General features: G+C 37.5%; 1 protein-coding gene across 2 annotated transcripts in view; it reads right to left on the bottom strand.

Moving 5' to 3' along the window:
* Positions 1 to 19452, bottom strand: part of ACAP2 (ArfGAP with coiled-coil, ankyrin repeat and PH domains 2) — a 163895-nt gene that overhangs the window by 100200 nt on the left and 44243 nt on the right. The gene's annotated exons all lie outside the window — the stretch shown is intronic.

Raw genomic sequence — 19452 nt, 5'->3', positions numbered from 1 at the left:
GGCTAATTTACTCAACGCATTCATGTTATTCAAATTAATAACACTAATTAGAACTATTAAGCATATGTTTTTAAAAACAAGTAAGATTTTGAAAGTTGAGCCTTACAAAGACTTATATTTCTATTCAACAAAGCACATGTAACCAAACAGCACAGCATCCCTGGCAACCACAAATAAAGGCTTTTACTTTTAGAGACAGTTCAGAAAGATGTTATGACCCTTGTTTAAGACCGTGTTTTGTTTCCTATGTATTTTTAAAGAAGTCAGCAGATTCTCTTCCTTGTCAGGGGACTGATAAAATTCTAACACTAAGTAGTACTTGATATGCCCTATAGGGCAACATTCCAAAATTGGAAATTTGGAACAAAACAGCAGCAACTAAGACTTTTTAAGGATAACAATATTTTATACTTAAGAGTAAAAAATGTTATTCATCTACTTTAAGCTATCTATCTATCCATTTTAAGATAACTACTTGATAAACTAGCAACTTTGCAATACCTGTTTTTTGAATCAACCGAAATTTGTTTCAATTGGATAACAGTGGGGGACTAGCCACCCAAAAAGCTATTTTGAACTCTGGGCAAGAATTCTCAATTAGACACTGTTAAGAAGAGAAAAATAGCCAAGATATAAGCTCTATTCCCAAAACTACCCACATAACCTCTGTGTGACCTCTTGAATACCATTTTCATCAGCTTGTGGTTCTACTTCTCTACCTGGTAACATTTATTGAAAAAAATTTTTAATCTCCAAAATGAGAAAATTATGTAACCATAAATTATTCAGTAAAGAAATGCCGATTCCATAAAATGAGATACTCTAGCACAGTTAAGAAAACAAGAGGTGCTATACTTCCACAGCATAGAAAGAGAAATGCTTCTCCCCTAACTAAAAGTTTGTCATTTTCTTCAGCAGTGTTTTCAAAGTACACATTGTTCCCTTAGCCTAGAAAACATTTCCCCTTCACATTAATCCTCATTCTCTTTACCTGCCTCTATGTTACTCATCATTTAAAACTTAATTCACAGAAGAAAACAAATATATTAGTACAAGGATATCTATTTTTTGTAAATAGGTTTAAAACCTACATGTCTAGCAATGAGAAATAATGTAAATAAATGATGGTACTCCATCCTATTATGTGAAGCAGCAGGTTTTTAAATGAGATTAATCTGTCTCTACTGAGATGGAAACATATACATTACAGACCATCACAAGGGAGGAAAAGCAAGTTACAAAATTACATATAGTGTAAGCCCAGTTTTTTTTGGGGGGGTGGAGTGGGGAGCCTATTCGTATATGCATAAGAAAAAATCTGGAAGCATATTTACCAATCTGCTAACTATAACTTTGAAGAATGGGGATCAGAGGGCAGAAAGTGAAAATAAGGATTTACACTTCTTACGATTTATACTTCTAGACTGTTTTAATATTTTCAATGACTATGTGTTTTTAAATAATTTTTAAAGCTAATAAAGGGGAAAAGAAATAAGTTCAGACATCACCTTCCTAGGAAGTGGGTCCTCTTAGAAGCTCTATCCCTGTCCACTTCTCTCACTAGTACGAGCTCCTGGTAGCAGTACAGAGACTCAAAATGTTTGCCGAGTCAAGAAAGAAACTCCACAATTTCAGAAACTTTCTTCATTTATACTTCTTTTGTTGTTGGCCGCGCCGCACGCCTTGCGGGATCTTAATTCCCTGACCAGGGATCGAACCCAGGCCCCCAGCAGTGGAAGTGTGGAGTCCTAACCACCGGACCACCAGGGAATTCCCTCTCCATTTATAACCATTTAAAACCTCTCCATTTATACTTTTAACCTGCATTTAATTTAGCTTGACTCAATCTTCAACTTCAAGAAAATGAGTTGAAACGATCAGCTTAAGATTTGATTTAATCATTGGTGTCTACTAAACATATAGTTTAATAGAAACTTCATGTACATTCCTCAATCTTATTTCACTGTGCAATACTACGAATTTATTTGTGAAACACTTTTAAACACCTTTCTTTAAAGAGAGGTAAGAGGGACTTCCCTGGTGGTTTAGTGGTTAAGAATCCACCTTCCAATACAGGGGACGCAGGTTCAATCCCTGGTAGAGGAGCTAAGATCCCACATTTTGTGGGGCACCTAAGCCCATGCACTCTAGAGCCCACGTGCCTCAATTACTGAGCCCGCACACTCTAGAGCCTGCCTGCACACCGCAACAAAGACCTGACGCAGCCAAATAAATAAATAAATATTTCTTAAAAAGAGAGAGGTAAGAGTTTGTGTATAAAATTAACAGGTAAAATGTGTTTTGCCTATCATTTCAAAACAAAGCTCACTGAAATCACATATTGAGAATCTGAAAGTTTATCACAGAGGTTCTTCAATTCAACATTTCACCTTCTCTAAAAAAAAATCTCTGTCCTTGGTCATCTAAGATGTGTGTGAAAACTTGTAGCAATAAGTAAGTAGCTAGTGTCTAAAGCAGCCTGGTTAACTGTTGAATATTCTTTGGCATAAAAAGAAAAGTATATGGACAGAACATGGTCCCAGTTCAAATTCTGTCTCACCACTCACTTATCTAAGGCTAAGGTATTTTATCTAAGTTTCTTCATCTGTAAACTGAGTAAACAAATACCTATTTAAAAGAGTTGTAAAGGTTAAATGAGGGACTGTACATGTCACTGACCACAGTATATATGTACTACAACACAAAGAACACAATCAATAGGAGCTTCTTTCTCTCCTTTCTCGTCCCTGCATTCTGAGGTGAGTTTTGCCTCCCTATTGCGTCTACTCATTATGCAAGACAACCATTCTGGAACACATTTTTAATACATAAATCAATAAGTAAAACAATCTACACAACAATCCTTCAAATAGTGAAAGACAGATATTATTCCTTTCCAACTCTCTCAAATATTTATTGAGCATATGGGCTTCCCTGGTGGCACAGTGGTTAAGAATCCACCTGCCAATGCAGGGGACATAGGTTCGAGCCCTGGTCCAGGAAGATCCCACATGCTGCGGAGCAACTAAGCCCGTGTGCCACAACTACTGAGCCTGCGCTCTAGAGCCCGCGAGCCACAACTAGGCCTGCATGCCTAGAGCCCGTGCTCCACCAGTGAGAAGCCTGCGCACCACAACGAAGAGTTGCCCTCACTCACCACAACTAGAGAAAAGACCACGCGCGGCAACAAAAACTGAACGCAGCCAAAAATAAATAAATATATTTATTAAAAAATATATATTTATTGAGCATATAATTTTTATAAATGTGCAAGGCATTAAAGATGACAATATTATAGACCCTACACTCCATAGCTTAAAATGTTAATTACAATTATTAAATTTTAAAAGTTACACACACATTAACAATGAAAGAAAACATGATTAAGTAGTAAAATAAGAATAATATAAAATAATGTTAAAAGATGGTAAAATAAAGGGCAAAAAAAACAGAAAGCAGTAAGCTAAGTCTCACAGGATTATTATAAGCAGGGGTCAGCAAATGACAGCCTGTCAGGCAATCTGGCCCGTAACCTGCTTTCACATAGCCCATGAGCTAAAAATGGTTCTTGCATTTTTAAATGGCTGAAAAAAAACAAAAGAAAAATAATATTTAATGACCCATGAAAACCATTATAAATTCAAATTCCAGTGTCCATAAATAAAGTTTTATGGAAACACGGTCAAGTTCATCCATTTACACATTGCCTATGTCAGCTCGCACGCCCTAGTGGCAGAGTTGAGTAGTTGGAAGAGAGACTATATGGCCTAAAAAGCTTAAAATATTTACTACTATCTGGTCCTTTATGGGAAAAGTTTACTGACTCCTTACTATGAATATCAAATACAAGAACATGGATGAAAACGCGTTTTCATACATGAGCTACATACAAGAAAATAATTTTTAGGACTTAGGTCTGCTTGGCTGTACCCTAAGAAACTGAATAAGCCCAGATTTCAGGGAAAGAGTTACTTTATTTTTTTAAATTTTATTAAAGTATAGTTGACTTACAATGCTGTGTTAATTTCTGCTGTACAGCAAGTGATTCAGTTACATATATATTCTTTTTCCTATTCTTTTCCACTATGGTTTATCACAGGATACTGAATATAGTTCCCTGTGCTAGACAGTAGGACCTTTTTGTTAGGGTCACTTTATTTTTAATAATAACAACTTCATTCTTTTATCTATTCATGCATCACAGATCAACTCACAAAAGAGTTAACTAAAAATAAAAACATAAAACTAGAATAGGAAAAAATCTAGCAGCAAGTACTAACACTGAGACATTTCTAATCACATGGTGATCACTTTGGGCTGTGAATTAAATAAAGCTCTAAGAAAAGCACAAACATAGAACTCTCCCCACCCAGATAACTGCACACCCCTGGTGTAGAAATAAACTTTTTTTTTTTTTATTGAAGTATAGTTGATGTACAATAAACTTTTTAAACCACTGGTTTTACAAGTTTATCCATAAGAATAACTAAATAGTATGTGTAACACGAGCATTACATTTTCTTTATAAAAGAAAATTATTTGAAAGAAACAGGAGGTATGATAAAGAATTATTCTACCCATCCATTTGAGATCCTTTAAAAAAAAAAAACTGTTTCCACTTCAGCTTTGACAATATGCTTAAAATGGAATTGATAATCTAAGACTAGGTCACATGATGATGCAATCTAAAACACAACTACAGGCTACTCAAGATCACTTATTGAGCACATAAATATCCTCAAAGCATTAAAGATGGATTTGAGGCTCTGTCGTAATTACCTCCCAAAGAATTATGAAAGAGATCAAATAAATACTCAAACTATAATGTACAGATTTTGAAACTAACATCTATGGTCCTTGTTTTATATAATAGATATACTCCTAAAGGCTGCACATAAATTGAATAACCATTTAGATACTCAGAGGAGTTGCCTATATGTCTATCATGACCTACCATCCCCAACCAACTCTTTCAGCTCAACAGCTTTATCCACCGTGGGCAATGCTGGGCTATTCTTTGCAAAGATAGGACAATGGCAGGATCAGGGATCGCTCACTGATCCAAGGGTAGCCCTATAACTCAACAGATGGCAAAACTAGATGACCAAACTCCCCATATAATGAGATGGCTCTCTCTGGGTTTTTGACCGGAGAACACATGACACACCCTGGAAACTTACTTTTTAAAAGAAATCCTTCATAGATCATCTTGTAATGTAAATGGCCTTCCCTTATTTTGTTCAATAAGCTCTGAGCCCTTTATAATTGGGTCTCTGTAATACCTTTTAATGTTGAGAGGGAATGGAATGGAATTTTAAAAAAACTGTCTAGGTATGAATCCATATTTTACTTCTTACTACCTATGTAATGTTGAACAAGTTCTTCGTGTTTCAATATCATCTATAAAATACAGGCAATAATAACTGTATGTCCCATAGAGACGTATGAGAATTTTTAAATACATATAAAAACCTTAGCACAGTACCTGACACTCAGTAAGTAATCAATAAATGTTAGCTATAATCATCTATAGTGTTAAAGAAAATACGCAGTTTCTTTTCATTTTCATTTCATGGGGCCAAAAGGGAAGAAAGCAGTGATAAGATTAAGTTATCACATACTTCCAACAAGAATTTGAAATGGTTTAAAAAGGAACAAAAAATTTACAACAGGACTTTGATCAGCAGATAAAACAGCAAGTCCAAACTGCTTTAAAATACTTCAATATTTTTGCCCTCTTACGAAAATTACATGTCAAATACACACTGGAGTCTTCTCCTAACTTCTTCATAACTTCAATCTAGCCATAGAAGAATATAATAAAATTTACTTGAAAATCCTCTAGGTTTTCTATGGTTATCAAGGTTGGTTCTATCTGACTCCTCTAAGAGCCTACAAACAGAGGAGAACCAACACTGCAATCAGTACCAGGGGGAGTTAAGGCCCTGAATATATATTTATTAGACAATAATAGTAAGCCACCTTTTAATAAACAACAAGATCCTCCTGTATAGCACAGGGAACTACATTCAATATCCTGTGATAACCCATAATGGAAAAGAATAGGAAAAAGAATACATATAACTGAGTCACTTTGCTGTACAGCAGAAATTAAACACAACACTGTAAATCAACTATACTTCAATAAAATTACATAATAATAATAAGCCATCTTTTTAAAAAGTCTCTGCCTTTATTTCTGGAAAGTCTCAGTGAAATTAAAAGGACATTCTCCTTTTAAAAGTATATGCTAGAAATGTTGCTGGAAACATTTATATGCAACATAGTATGCTAGATATGTTGTTAACTGTTCCTATTCGCTCAGATTGGTCAACTAAGCAAAACTGGCAAGATCCATGAGAAATTCAGTCCTGTAATGGAAAAAAGAATTGTGGGAAAACAGACTAGAAATGGAAACCAAACTTTTAGTCTAACCCTCTACCAACTAATATGGGTCGCTGGAAAGACCTCTGAATCTCTCCAGACCTCAATTCTCTCATCCATAAAAAGTGACGAATGGACTGAATCATCTTTAATATCACTTCCAGATAATAACATTCTATTACTCTGGAATAAGCATTCAAAGGAAAGCAAGAACCTGGATTTGATTATCTTCTCCCAAGCAAGGTTTCCTCCAGGCCCTCACTCACACTTTCAACAGAGTTAGAGAATAAAAGAAAAAAACATATAAGCCATGAAAACCCTCATCAAAATTTATATTGTTTCACTCATCCCTTTCAAATGTCTCCTCTATATGCTTCTTAAAAGATAATGGAGGACGAGGGAAAGATGGCGGAAGAGTAAGACACGGAGATCACCTTCCTCTCCACAGATACACCAGCAATACATCTACACGTGGAACAACTCCTACAGAACACCTACTGAAAGCTGGCAGAAGACCTCAGACCTCCCAAAAGGCAAGAAAGTCCCCACATACCTGGGTAGGGCAAAAGAAAAAAGAATAAACAGAGACAAAAGGAAAGGGACGGGACCTGCACCAGTGGGAGGGCGCTGTGGAGGAAAGGTTTCCACAGACTAGGAAGCCCCTTTGCGGGCGGAGACTGCGGGTGGCAGAGGGGAAAGCTTTGGAGCCGCGGAGGAGAGCATAGCAACAAGGGTGCGGAAGGCGAAGCGGAGAGATTCCCGCACAGAGGGCCGACCAGCACTCACCGGCCCGAGAGGCTTGTCAGCTCCCCCGCCGGGGCGGGCGGGGCTGGAAGCTGAGGCTCAGGCTTCGGGTTGGAGCGCAGGGAGAGGGTTGGGGCTGGCGGCGAGAACACAGCCTGCAGGGGGTTAGTGCACCACGGCTAGCCGGAAGGGAGTCCCGGGGAAAAGTCTGGACCTGCCTAAGAGGCAAGAGACTTTTTCTTCCCTCTTTGTTTCCTGGTGTGCGAGGAGAGGGGATTGAGAGCGCTGCTTAAAGGAGCTCCAGAGACGGGTGCAAGCCGCGGCTAAAAGGGCGAACGCCAGAGACGGGCATGAGACGCTAAGGCTGCTGCTGCCACCACCAAGAAACCTGTGTGCAAGCACAGGTCACTATCCACACCCCCCTTCCGGGGAGCCTGTGCAGCCCGCCACTGCCAGCGTCCCGGGATCCAAGGACAACTTCCCCGGGAGAACACACGGTGCGCCTCAGGCTGGTGCAACGTCACGCCGGCCTCTGCCACCGCAGGCCCGCCCCGCATCCGTACCCCTCCCTCCTGCCCCCTCCCCGCCCCCGCCCCCGCCTGAGTAAGCCAGATCCCCAGAAGCAGCTGCTCCTTTAACCCCGTCCTGTCTGAGCGAAGAACAGACGCCCTCCGGCGACCTACACGCAGAGGCGGGGCCAAATCCAAAGCTGAGCCCCGGGAGCTGTGCGAACAAAGAAGTGAACGGGAAATCTCTCCCAGCAGCCTCAGGAGCAGCGCATTAAAGCTCCACAATCAACCTGATGTACCCTGCATCTGTGGAATACATGAATAGACAACGAATCATCCCAAATTAAGGAGGTGGACTTTGAGAGCAAGATTTATTATTTTTTCCCCTTTTCCTCTTTTTGTGAGTGTGTATGTGTATGCTTCTGTGTGAGATTTTGTCTGTATAGCTTTGCTTTCACTATTTGTCCTAGGGTTCTATCCGTCCGTTTTTTTTCTTTCTTTTAAAAAAATTTTTTTCTTAATACTTATTTTTTATTTTAATAACTTTATTTTAAATTATCTTACTTTATTTTACTTTATCTTCTTTCCTTCTTTCTTTCCTTCCTCCCTACCTCCTTCCCTTCTTTCTCTTTTTTCTTTCTCTTTCTTTCTTTCTCTTTTTCTTTTCTTTTTTTTCTTTCTTTCCTTCCTTCCTTCCTTCCCTCCCTCCCTTTCGTTCTTTCTTTCTTTCCTTCCTTCCTTCCTTCTTTCTACTTTTTCTCCCTTTTATTCTGAGCCGTGTGGATGAAAGGCTATTGGTGCTGCAGCCAAAGTGCTGGACACCCTACGTAAAACAACTAGCAAGACAGGAATACAACCTCACCCATTCGCAGAGAGGCTGCCTAAAATCATAATAAGTCCACAGACACCCCAAAACAAACCACCAGACGTGGACCTGCCCACCAGAAAGACAAGATCCAGCCTCATCCACCAGAAAACAGGCACTAGTACCCTCCAGCAGGAAGCCTTACACAACCCACTGAACCAAATTTAGCCACTGGCGACAGACACCAAAAACAACGGGAACTATGAACCTGCAGCCTGCAAAAAGGAGACCCTAAACACAGTAAGATAAGCAAAATGAGAGGACAGAAAAACACACAGCAGATGAAGGAGAAAGATAAAAACCCACCAAACCTAACAAATGAAGAGGAAATAAGCAGTCTACCTGAAAAAGAATTCAGAATAATGATAGTAAAGATGATCCAAAATCTTGGAAATAGAATAGACAAAATGCAAGAAACATTTAACAAAGACCTAGAAGAACTAAAGATGAAACAAGCAACGAAAAACAACACAATAAATGAAATTAAAAATACTCTAGATGGGATCAATAGCAGAATAACTGAGGCAGAAGAACGGATAAGTGACCTGGAAGATAAAATAGTAGAAATAACTACTGCAGAGCAGAATAAAGAAAAAAGAATGAAAAGAACTGAGGACAGTCTCAGAGACCTCTGGGACAACATTAAACGCACCAACATTCAAATTATAGGGGTTCCAGAAGAAGAAGAGAAAAAGAAAGGGACTGAGAAAATATTTGAAGAGATTATAGCTGAAAACTTCCCTAATATGGGAAAGGAAATAGTTAATGAAGTCCAGGAAGCACAGAGAGTCCCATACAGGATAAATCTAAGGAGAAATACGCCAAGACACATATTAATCAAACTGTCAAAAATTAAATACAAAGAAAACATATTAAAAGCAGCAAGGGAAAAACAACAAATAACACACAAGGGAATCCCCATAAGGTTAACAGCTGATCTTTCAGCAGAAACTCTGCAAGCCAGAAGGGACTGGCAGGACATATTTAAAGTGATGAAGGAGAAAAACCTGCAACCAAGATTACTCTACCCAGCAAGGATCTCATTCAGATTTGATGGAGAAATTAAAACCTTTACAGACAAGCAAAAGCTGAGAGAGTTCAGCACCACCAAACCAGCTTTACAACAAATGCTAAAGGAACTTCTCTAGGCAAGAAACACAAGAGAAGGAAAAGACCTACAATAACGAACCCAAAACAATTAAGAAAATGGGAAGAGGAAGATACATATCGATAATTACCTTAAATGTAAATGGACTAAATGCTCCCACCAAAAGACACAGATTGGCTGAATGGATACAAAAACAAGACCCATATATATGCTGTCTACAAGAGACCCATTTCAGACCTAGAGACACATACAGACTGAAAGTAAGGGGATGGAAAAAGATATTCCATGCAAATGGAAACCAAAAGAAAGCTGGAGTAGCAATTCTCATATCAGACAAAATAGACTTTAAAATAAAGACTATTAGAAGAGACAAAGAAGGACACTACATAATGATCAAGGGATCGATCCAAGAAGAAGATATAACAATTTTAATATTTATGCACCCAACATAGGAGCACCTCAATACATAAGGCAAATACTAACAGCCATAAAAGGGGAAATTGACAGTAACACATTCATAGTAGGGGACTTTAACACCCCACTTTCACCCATGGACAGATCATCCAAAATGAAAATAAATAAGGGAACACAAGCTCTAAATGATACATTAAACAAGATTGACTTAATTCATATTTATAGACATTCCATCCAAAAATAACAGAATACACATTTTTCTCAAGTGCTCATGGAACATTCTCCAGGATAGATCATATCTTGGGTCACAAATCAAGCCTTGGTAAATTTAAGAAAATTGAAATTGTATCAAGTATCTTTTCCGACCACAAAGCTATGAGACTAGATATCAATTACAGGAAAAGATCTGTAAAAAATACAAACACATGGAGGCTAAATAATACACTACTTAATAACGAAGTGATCACTGAAGAAATCAAAGAGAAAATTAAAAAATACCTAAAAACAAATGACAATGGAGACACAACGACCCAAAACCTATGGGATGCAGAAAAAGCAGTTCTAAGAGTGAAGTTTATAGCAATACAATCCTACCTTAAGAAACAGGAAACATTTCAAATAAACAACCTAACCTTGCACCTAAAGCAATTAGAGAAAGAAGAACAAAAAAAAATCCGAAGTTAGAAGAAGGAAAGAAATCATAAAAATCAGATCAGAAATAAAGGAAAAAGAAATGAAGGAAACGATAGCAAAGATCAATAAAACTAAAAGCTGGTTCTTTGAGAAGATAAACAAAATGGATAAACCATTAGCCAGACTCATCAAGAAAAAAAGGGAGAACACTCAAATCAATAGAATTAGAAATGAAAAAGGAGAAGTAACAACTGACACTGCAGAAATACAAAAGATCATGAGAGATTACTACAGGCAACTCTATGCCAATAAAATGGACAACCTGGAAGAAATGGACAAATTCTTAGAAATTCACAACCTGCCAACACTGAATCAGGAAGAAATAGAAAATATGAACAGATCAATCACAAGCACTGAAATTGAAACTGTGATTAAAAATCTTCAAACAAACAAAAGCCCAGGACCAGATGGCTTCACAGGCGAATTCTATCAAACATTTAGGGAAGAGCTAACACCTATCTTTCTCTAACTCTTCCAAAATATAGCAGAGGGAGGAACACTCCCAAACTCATTCTACGAGACCACCATCACCTTTATACCAAAACCAGACAAGGATGTCACAAAGAAAGAAAACTACAGGCCAATATCACTGATGAACATAGATGCAAAAATCCTCAACAAAATACTAGCAAACAGAATCCAACAGCACGTTAAAAGGATCATACACCATGATCAAGTGGGGTTTATTCCAGGAATGCAGGGATTCTTCAATATACGCAAAACAATCAACGTGATACACCATATTAACAAATTGAAGGAGAAAAACCATATGAATATCTCAATAGATGCGGAGAAAGCTTTTGACAAAATTCAACACCCATTTATGATAAAAACCCTGCAGAAAGTAGGCATAGGGGGAACTTTCCTAACATAATAAAGGCCATATATGACAAACCCACAGCCAACATCGTCCTCAATGGTGAAAAACTGAAACCATTTCCACTAAGAACAGGAACAAGACAAGGTTGCCCACTCTCACCACTCTTATCCAACATAGGTTTGGAAGTTCTAGCCACGACAATCAGAGAAGCAAAAGAAATAAAAGGAATCCAAATCAGAAAAGAAGAAGTAAAGCTGTCACTGTTTGCAGATGACATGATACTATACATAGAGAATCCTAAAGATGCTACCAGAAAACTACTAGAGCTAATCAATGAATTTGGTAAAGTAGCAGGATACAAAATTAATGCACAGAAATCTCTGGCATTCCTATACACTAATGATGAAAAATCTAAAAGTGAAATCAAGAAAACACTCCCATTTGCCACTGCAACAAAAAGAAAAAAATATCTAGGAATAAACCTACCTAAGGAGACAAAAGACCTGTATGCAGAAAATTATAAGACACTGATGAAAGAAATTAAAGATGATACAAATAGATCGAGCGATATCTCATGTTTTGGGTTGGAAGAATCAACGTTGTGAAAATGACTACTGCCCAAAGCAATCTACAGATTCAATGCAATCCGTATCAAACTACCACTGGCATTTATTACAGAACTATAACAAAAAATTTCACAATTTGTATGGAAACACAAAAGACCCCGAATAGCCAAAGCAATCTTGAGAACGAAAAACGGAGCTGGAGGAATCAGGCTCCCTGACTTCAGACTATACTACAAAGCTACAGTAATCAAGACAGTATGGTACTGGCACAAAAACAGAAAGATAGATCAATGGAACAGGATAGAAAGCCCAGAGATACACCCACGCACATATGGTCACCTTATCTTTGACAAAGGAGGCAGGAATGTACAGTGGAGAAAGGAAAGCCTCTTCAATAAGTGGTGCTGGGAAAACTGTACAGGTACATGTAAAAGTATGAGATTAGACCACTCCCTAACACCATACACAAAAATAAGCTCAAAATGGATTAAAGACCTAAATGTAAGACCAGAAACTATGAAACTCTTAGAGAAAAACATAGGCAGAACACTCTGTGACATAAATCACAGCAAGATCCTTTTTGACCCACCTCCTAGAGAAATGGAAATAGAAACAAAAATAAACAAATGGGACCTAATGAAACTTAAAAGCGTTTGCACAGCAAAGGAAACCATAAACAAGACCAAAAGACAACCCTCAGAATGGGATAAAATATTTGCAAATGAAGCAACAGACAAAGGATTAATCTCCAAAATTTATAAGCAGCTCATGCAGCTCAATAACAAAAAAACAAACAACCCAATCCAAAAATGGGCAGAAGACCTAAATAGATATTTCTCCAAAGAAGATATACAGACTGCCAACAAACACATGAAAGAATGCCCAACATCATTAATCATTAGAGAAATCCAAATCAAAACTACAATGAGATATCATCTCACACCAGTCAGAATGGCCATCATCAAAAAATCTAGAAACAATAAATGCTGGAGAGGGTGTGGAGAAAAGGGAACACTCTTGCACTGCTGGTGGGAATGTGAATTGGTACAGCCAATATGGAGTACAGTATGGAGGTTCTTTAAAAAACTACAAATAGAACTACCATATGACCCAGCAATCCCACTACTGGGCATATATCCTGAGAAAACCATAATTCAAAAAGAGTCCTGTACCAAAATGTTCACTGCAGCTCTATTTACAATAGCCCGGAGATGGAAACAACCTAAGTCCATCATTGGATGAATGGATAAAGAAGATGTGGCACATATATACAATGGAATATTACTCAGCCATAAAAAGCAATGAAATTGAGCTATTTGTAATGAGATGGATAGACCTAGAGTCTGTCATACAGAGTGAAGTAAGTCAGAAAGAGAAAGACAAATCCCATATGCTAACACATATATATGGAATTTAAGAAAAAAAAATATGTCATGAAGAACCTAGGGATAAGACAGTAATAAAGACACAGACCTACTAGAGAATGGACTTGAGGATGTGGGGAGGGGGAAGGGTAATCTTTGACAAAGCGAGAGAGTGGCATGGACATATATATACTACCAAACGTAAAATAGATAGCTAGTGGGAAGCAGCCGCATAGCACAGGGAGATCAGCTCGGTTTTTGTGACCTCCTAGAGGGGTGGGATAGGGAGGGTGGGAGACGCAAGAGGGAGGAGATATGGGAACATATGTAAATGTATAACTGATTCACTCTGTTATAAAGCAGAAACTAACACACCATTGTAAAGCAATTATACTCTAATAAAGATGTAAGAAAAAAAGATAATGAACATAAGATGAAAATAGTGGTGTTTTTTTTTTTTTAAGTTTTTTGTTCAGCTCAACAGTTTGGGGAAAAAATGTATCTTCTGTTCACACATGTATTTTTCTGAGTGAGTTCCATATTTCATTTTTAAAGATTGGAAATATTATTCTGCCATTTCTCAGAGAAAAAAGAACATTTTTTAAAAGGTAGTTAAAGGAACACATACCTCCTCTCCTCTCAAGTTCTCCCTTGTCAATACACAGTATCCAAAGTAAAACCACTGAGGCCAGAGAAGAGCGTAATTGAAAAGGCAACCAAACCACAGCCCAAGATCCAGATGTAAGTACTAGGTCTAAGTGAATGAATACCACACTCTCAAGTCATTACTCAGGCTTCAAGAACCCTATCAGTCAAAGCTCATCATTAAAAAAAGGGAACACTCTTAAAATATTATCCAGATACATAGAGAATAGCGAGTTGGAGAAGTGGAGAAGTACAGGATCTTCTGTTCCTAGAGTTCCAGACTGTCTCAACAGGGATATAACTTCAATAGTCACTTCCAGAATTTGCTTTGCATAGCAGATAGGAATTATACACAAAGTTATTTTTTTATCACGTGCAGTGGCAAATATTCACTATTTACAGGAAACTAGTCTAAGGAAATACTAGTAATGTTTTATTTTGATCAGATAGGAAATTATTTTATATTTTTTCTCACAAAAAGTCAATAGAAAGCCATATTTCCATTTCACCCTCCTCTAACAGGCTAAATTTCTTGTCCAGGGAGTTAGCATATGCAAGCCGGTGCATATGCTACTCCTAATTGCAGTAGGAGTTAACTTCATTCTACTGTGCCATAAAAGAAGGTAGTGAAAGAAGGGATGGCCCGTCTATTATGTAGGGATCAATAAGTGACATATGACTGGTTAACAGTCCCTTCCAGTTTTCACAGTACAGGATGTAAAACTAGAATGAAAGCACTAGTCATCTAAAGAAGGGTAAGGTCACTTTCATGAGAAAAAAAAAAAAGATTAAGGGAAAAAAACTACAGACTTACAGACTATAGAATATTGCCTTCAACTGGGCCCAGAAAAATAAAAGCTAAAGAAGAAAGTATTTCTGTCTTGAAATCACAACAAACTCAGGCAGGTCTACTGAAAAAAAAAAAAAAAAAAAAATTTTTTTAAGTTGACTTTCTATAAAGGCAGTCCAGTCCCAAGAATTCTTATCACTGTAGTAGGCATTGCCATAACAGGAAAATAAAGTAGCTACCATTACTGTTTAGAGGATTAAGAGCATATGTTCAACCAAAGCAGTTAAACCACAATGCTTATTCTATTAGTGGAGTGTCACAGGCGATATAGAGAGAAGAAGCTCTGTAAACTTCATGGTTCATAACAAAGGAAGAGAAGATTTCTATGAGAAAAGGACACTGAGACTGATAATACTGTCAGGATGACCAAGGCTTTCAAATAAGATGGGACTATCATCAGATTCACAATGAGAGAAAGAAGCAAGATGGTAGGGACATCTAGGGCCAGGCCCAGATACCACTGTCAAAAATTATAATAAGAGACCTGCCATGTTCCCTTTCATGGCTGTTCCCCCATTACCCTTTTCAGAAAATAGAAATGGTACTAAAGACACAGGTTACCCTCTGCAAATCAGAGCAGGTAAGTAAGGTAACTACATACTGGGCCTTTCCGGGTTCTCTCCATAACATATCAGAGACTGATAGACAAATGACATCTATAACTTTCCCAGACTCCTCCAGTAACAAACAAACAAAAAAAAATCCACTTTAATACATAATTAAAATAATTTTGCATTACCTCTTCTCTGTGTTTTACAATTTGCATGGCACCTTTGTGCATGGTATAGCATGTATTGTATTCAGAGATGAATATAAAATAGTAATATAAAATAATAAATAGAAAAAATATTAAGAGGAAATGAGCAACAACCCCAGAATCACAGAATCAAATTGGAAGAAACCTTAGCAAATTGCTGAGTGTCAGAACTGTTTAATGAAAGTAGAGCAGGGGCTTCCCTGGTGGCACAGTGGTTAAGAATCTGCCTGCCAATGCAGGGGACACGGGTTTGAGCCCTGGTCTGGGAAGATCCCATATGCCACGGAGCAACTGAGCCCATATGCTACAACTACTGAGCCTGCGCTCTAGAGCCCGTGCTCCACAACAAGAGAAGCCACCTTAACGAGAGGCCTGCGCACCGCAACGAAGAGTAGCCCCCACTCTCTGCAACTAAAATGAAAGCCCGCGCACAGCGACGAAGACCCAACGCAGCCATAAATAAATAAATAAATTTATTTATTTTTTAAAAAAGTAGAGCAGCTGTGTTTAGAAAAGCACTTCACATACTATTTTAGCTCCATTAAAATGCTGCAATTTTACAAGATCTGTAAACAGGATGCAGAAGAATACAAATTTAAGAGCGTAATAAGTAGGCTCAGGGTTTTGAAGACAATGTTCACACTATAAACCATCTTTGGATAGTAAACTTGTGACACTGACGCCCCTTCTACTCCTCAGTGGAATGAGCACCTCACCACCACCACCACCTCCTCCACAAAGCACCCTATGTTCACTTCAAATAGAGCACCTGGCACTCAAAATAATTCAACTATTGGTCTAGATGTCCAAACTGAGACGCCTTGAGCAAAGACTATGATTCCTTTAGCTATATATCCCTAGTTCAGTTAGTTAACAAGTAAAACACCTGCTTACTGGACAGATGGAAAGATGCAGCATTTAAAACAATTATGTAAGCTGGGGCCCAGGGCCACTTATGATGGTTATACATGCATTGCAGTGTACATGTATTTATGTGTAACTTTCCAATTCCCTTTCCAATTACAATTACAATTCCAGACTTTAGTTATTCCAATCTGCCATAACCTCTCCAGCCTTATACAGCTGTTATTTTAAAAGTCTTTAGAAAAAACGAAAGAAAAAAGAACACAATTCCATAAACCTCAAACTCAGATTTACAATGAAACAATGAAAAAGACAGTTCTTTCCACATAAAAGGAGGAGCCTATACACCTTTATTGAACCATTACAATACCTATCATTTCTTTTAAAGTTGAGAGAAATGGGAATTTTTTTCACAATATAATACTCTAGAATGTAGAGTAATAGAGGATTTGGAAAGTAGCTTAAACTAAAGAGGATTTCCTCATGGAATGGATGTGAAGTATGAGCATATATAAGCACAGGTATGCCAGTGAGCAGATAGATGTATAATCAAAGATGGATTAAAAGTTTTTGGCTAGAGCAGCCAAAAGGATAGAGTTGCAGCCAACTTGAGATGGAGAAGACTATGGGCAGAACTGGTTTGGGTAGAAAAGATCTGGTGTTCAGTCTGGGACTTGACTTTGAAATATTTATTAGATATATAAGCAGTGACATCAAATAGGTGGATGGATATAAGAGTCTGGATTTTAGAGGTCTGAGCTGGGGGTACAAGTTTAGGAATCATGGGCATATCGATAGCATTTACAGCCATGCCACTGGACATTATCAAAAAAAGTGAAGACAGAAAAGAGGATTAAGGACTGAGGTATGGGACACTCTGACATCAAAGATCAGGAAAAATAAGGGGAACTGGCAAAAGAAACTGAGAAGAAGCAACTAATGAGATGAGAGGAAAAAATGAGAGAGTGTGGTGTAAAAGGGAACTGAAAAATGCATATCAAGGAGGAAGGAGTGACCAACTCTGTCAAAAGCCACTAATAGATCAAATAAGATAAGGGCTGAGAATAAACACCAATTTTATGACAAGTCAAAATGGTTGAAAAACACCTCTAGTCTGGTATTTTGATGAACCAAGGGTGTACTCCTACAGAAGGAATTACTTTAATATCTTAAAACAGACGTTTGGAAATTTTTCTAGGAATATAACGCACCTGAAACTAAAATAAGAAAAAAAAAATTTCCCAACTAGAAACTCTGAAAATGCATATTAACAATAAACAAGGAAGACAAGTAGCTAGGTTCCCCTCTACTCTTCTCCATCCTCAATCTCTTCCTAGAAGCTAAAGCTAATTAATTATATGAAAAAGAAACCTTCTTATTCTTTCTCAGGAAGTCCAGGGCAAAAGTTCTATTGCCATCCATAATATTAAACACAATCTAACTCCTACAAATACAAAGACTGCTAACCAAGCTCTAACTCTCCATGAGACAAATTATGGATCAAGATCTGTACTTTCTTTTCTTTCTATAAAGTTGGGATATTTTGCATTCCAATTCTACAGTTCTTTTTCTATAGCTATACTGCTACCCTTTGCTAATAAATTCTCGAAATTAAAAGCTATGCATACCCACAAGATCAATAATTTTAAATTAATTTCATTAACTGCTTACGGATGGGTTATAAATCTGTCCCACAAACTTGCTAATCTTGTCTTTCTGCAGTAACAAAACTGGAAGTCTAGGTTATCTTTGTTTAAATAATCTAGCAACAGCAGTCTTAAATGCAATCATATTAACTGTATTGCTGAAGAGCCAGGAATCTTTATACCTCAGATTTTATCTTCTATCAGCAAGTCCTCATCCTCCTGTTTAACAATCCTATACTCTAAAGGAGATGGTGCAACTTAAGTAAGAGACTGTACAGTTTTGGGTAATATGTGTATTTAAGCTGAGCATTTATTCATATTCTGTAGTTCACCACTAGCTCTACCTAATCCACTGATTTATAATGGCTACAGATACGATGGATGCTTATTAAACACTTGGTTGATCTATTGCATCTTGGTTGCACATTCCTGGTGATACCTAATATTACCAACTAAATAACAGGAAACTAGTCATTCTAAGACATCAAATGACTTAACTCAGAAAACTAAAAATGTACATACTTTCATAAAACTGCTAATGTGACACTTCCAAGTAAGTATAAACTAAGACACCATAGAAGTTCAGTGCATTTCGTGTTTAACACAATTCAAGGGGAAAGAAATACAAACTACTACTTAAATGTTTACAGACTTAATGGCTTGACATAAATCTTACTTGTTCTATGGTTATGACCTGTAGCCTATCTAAATCTGTGTCTAACAACTTGTCTTGTAAAGGAATTCTATTGGAGTCTCAAAATAACTGCTGACAAGTCTGTTTTGAATTTGTCTTCATTTATGCCATAAGGAGTGGGATACATGTGTATATGACATACACTAAAAGCTAGAAATATAAAGATGCCAGTTAAGAAAGTCTCCTGGAATAATGGGAAGCACACTTATCTCTGACCAAATAACAAGCATGTCAAAATACAGACTCCTAGATCTCTACCCCACTCACTCTGACATAACCTTAACCTGCACAGTTGAGGTATGTGTAATTTTAATAAGCTCCCAGGTGACTCTGATGCAGTCAGTCACAGGAAGTCACTACCTTCAAGGGCAAAAATAAAAATATATTGTAACACATAAACTTTTTCTTGTAAAACACATAATATTTTAAAATAAAAAGAAATCACAGGTACATTAGTGCATTGGGAATAGAAATCACCCTTGGCTTTAACATTCTACTGACTACCTTAAACTATTATTACTGTTTCCCC

The sequence above is a fragment of the Leucopleurus acutus genome (assembly GCF_964270905.1).
Source record: "Leucopleurus acutus genome assembly, chromosome: 5".
In the NCBI taxonomy this organism is placed as follows: domain Eukaryota; kingdom Metazoa; phylum Chordata; class Mammalia; order Artiodactyla; family Delphinidae; genus Leucopleurus; species Leucopleurus acutus.
Note: the sequence above shows the minus strand (reverse complement) of the source record. Positions and strands in the feature narration are given on the sequence as shown.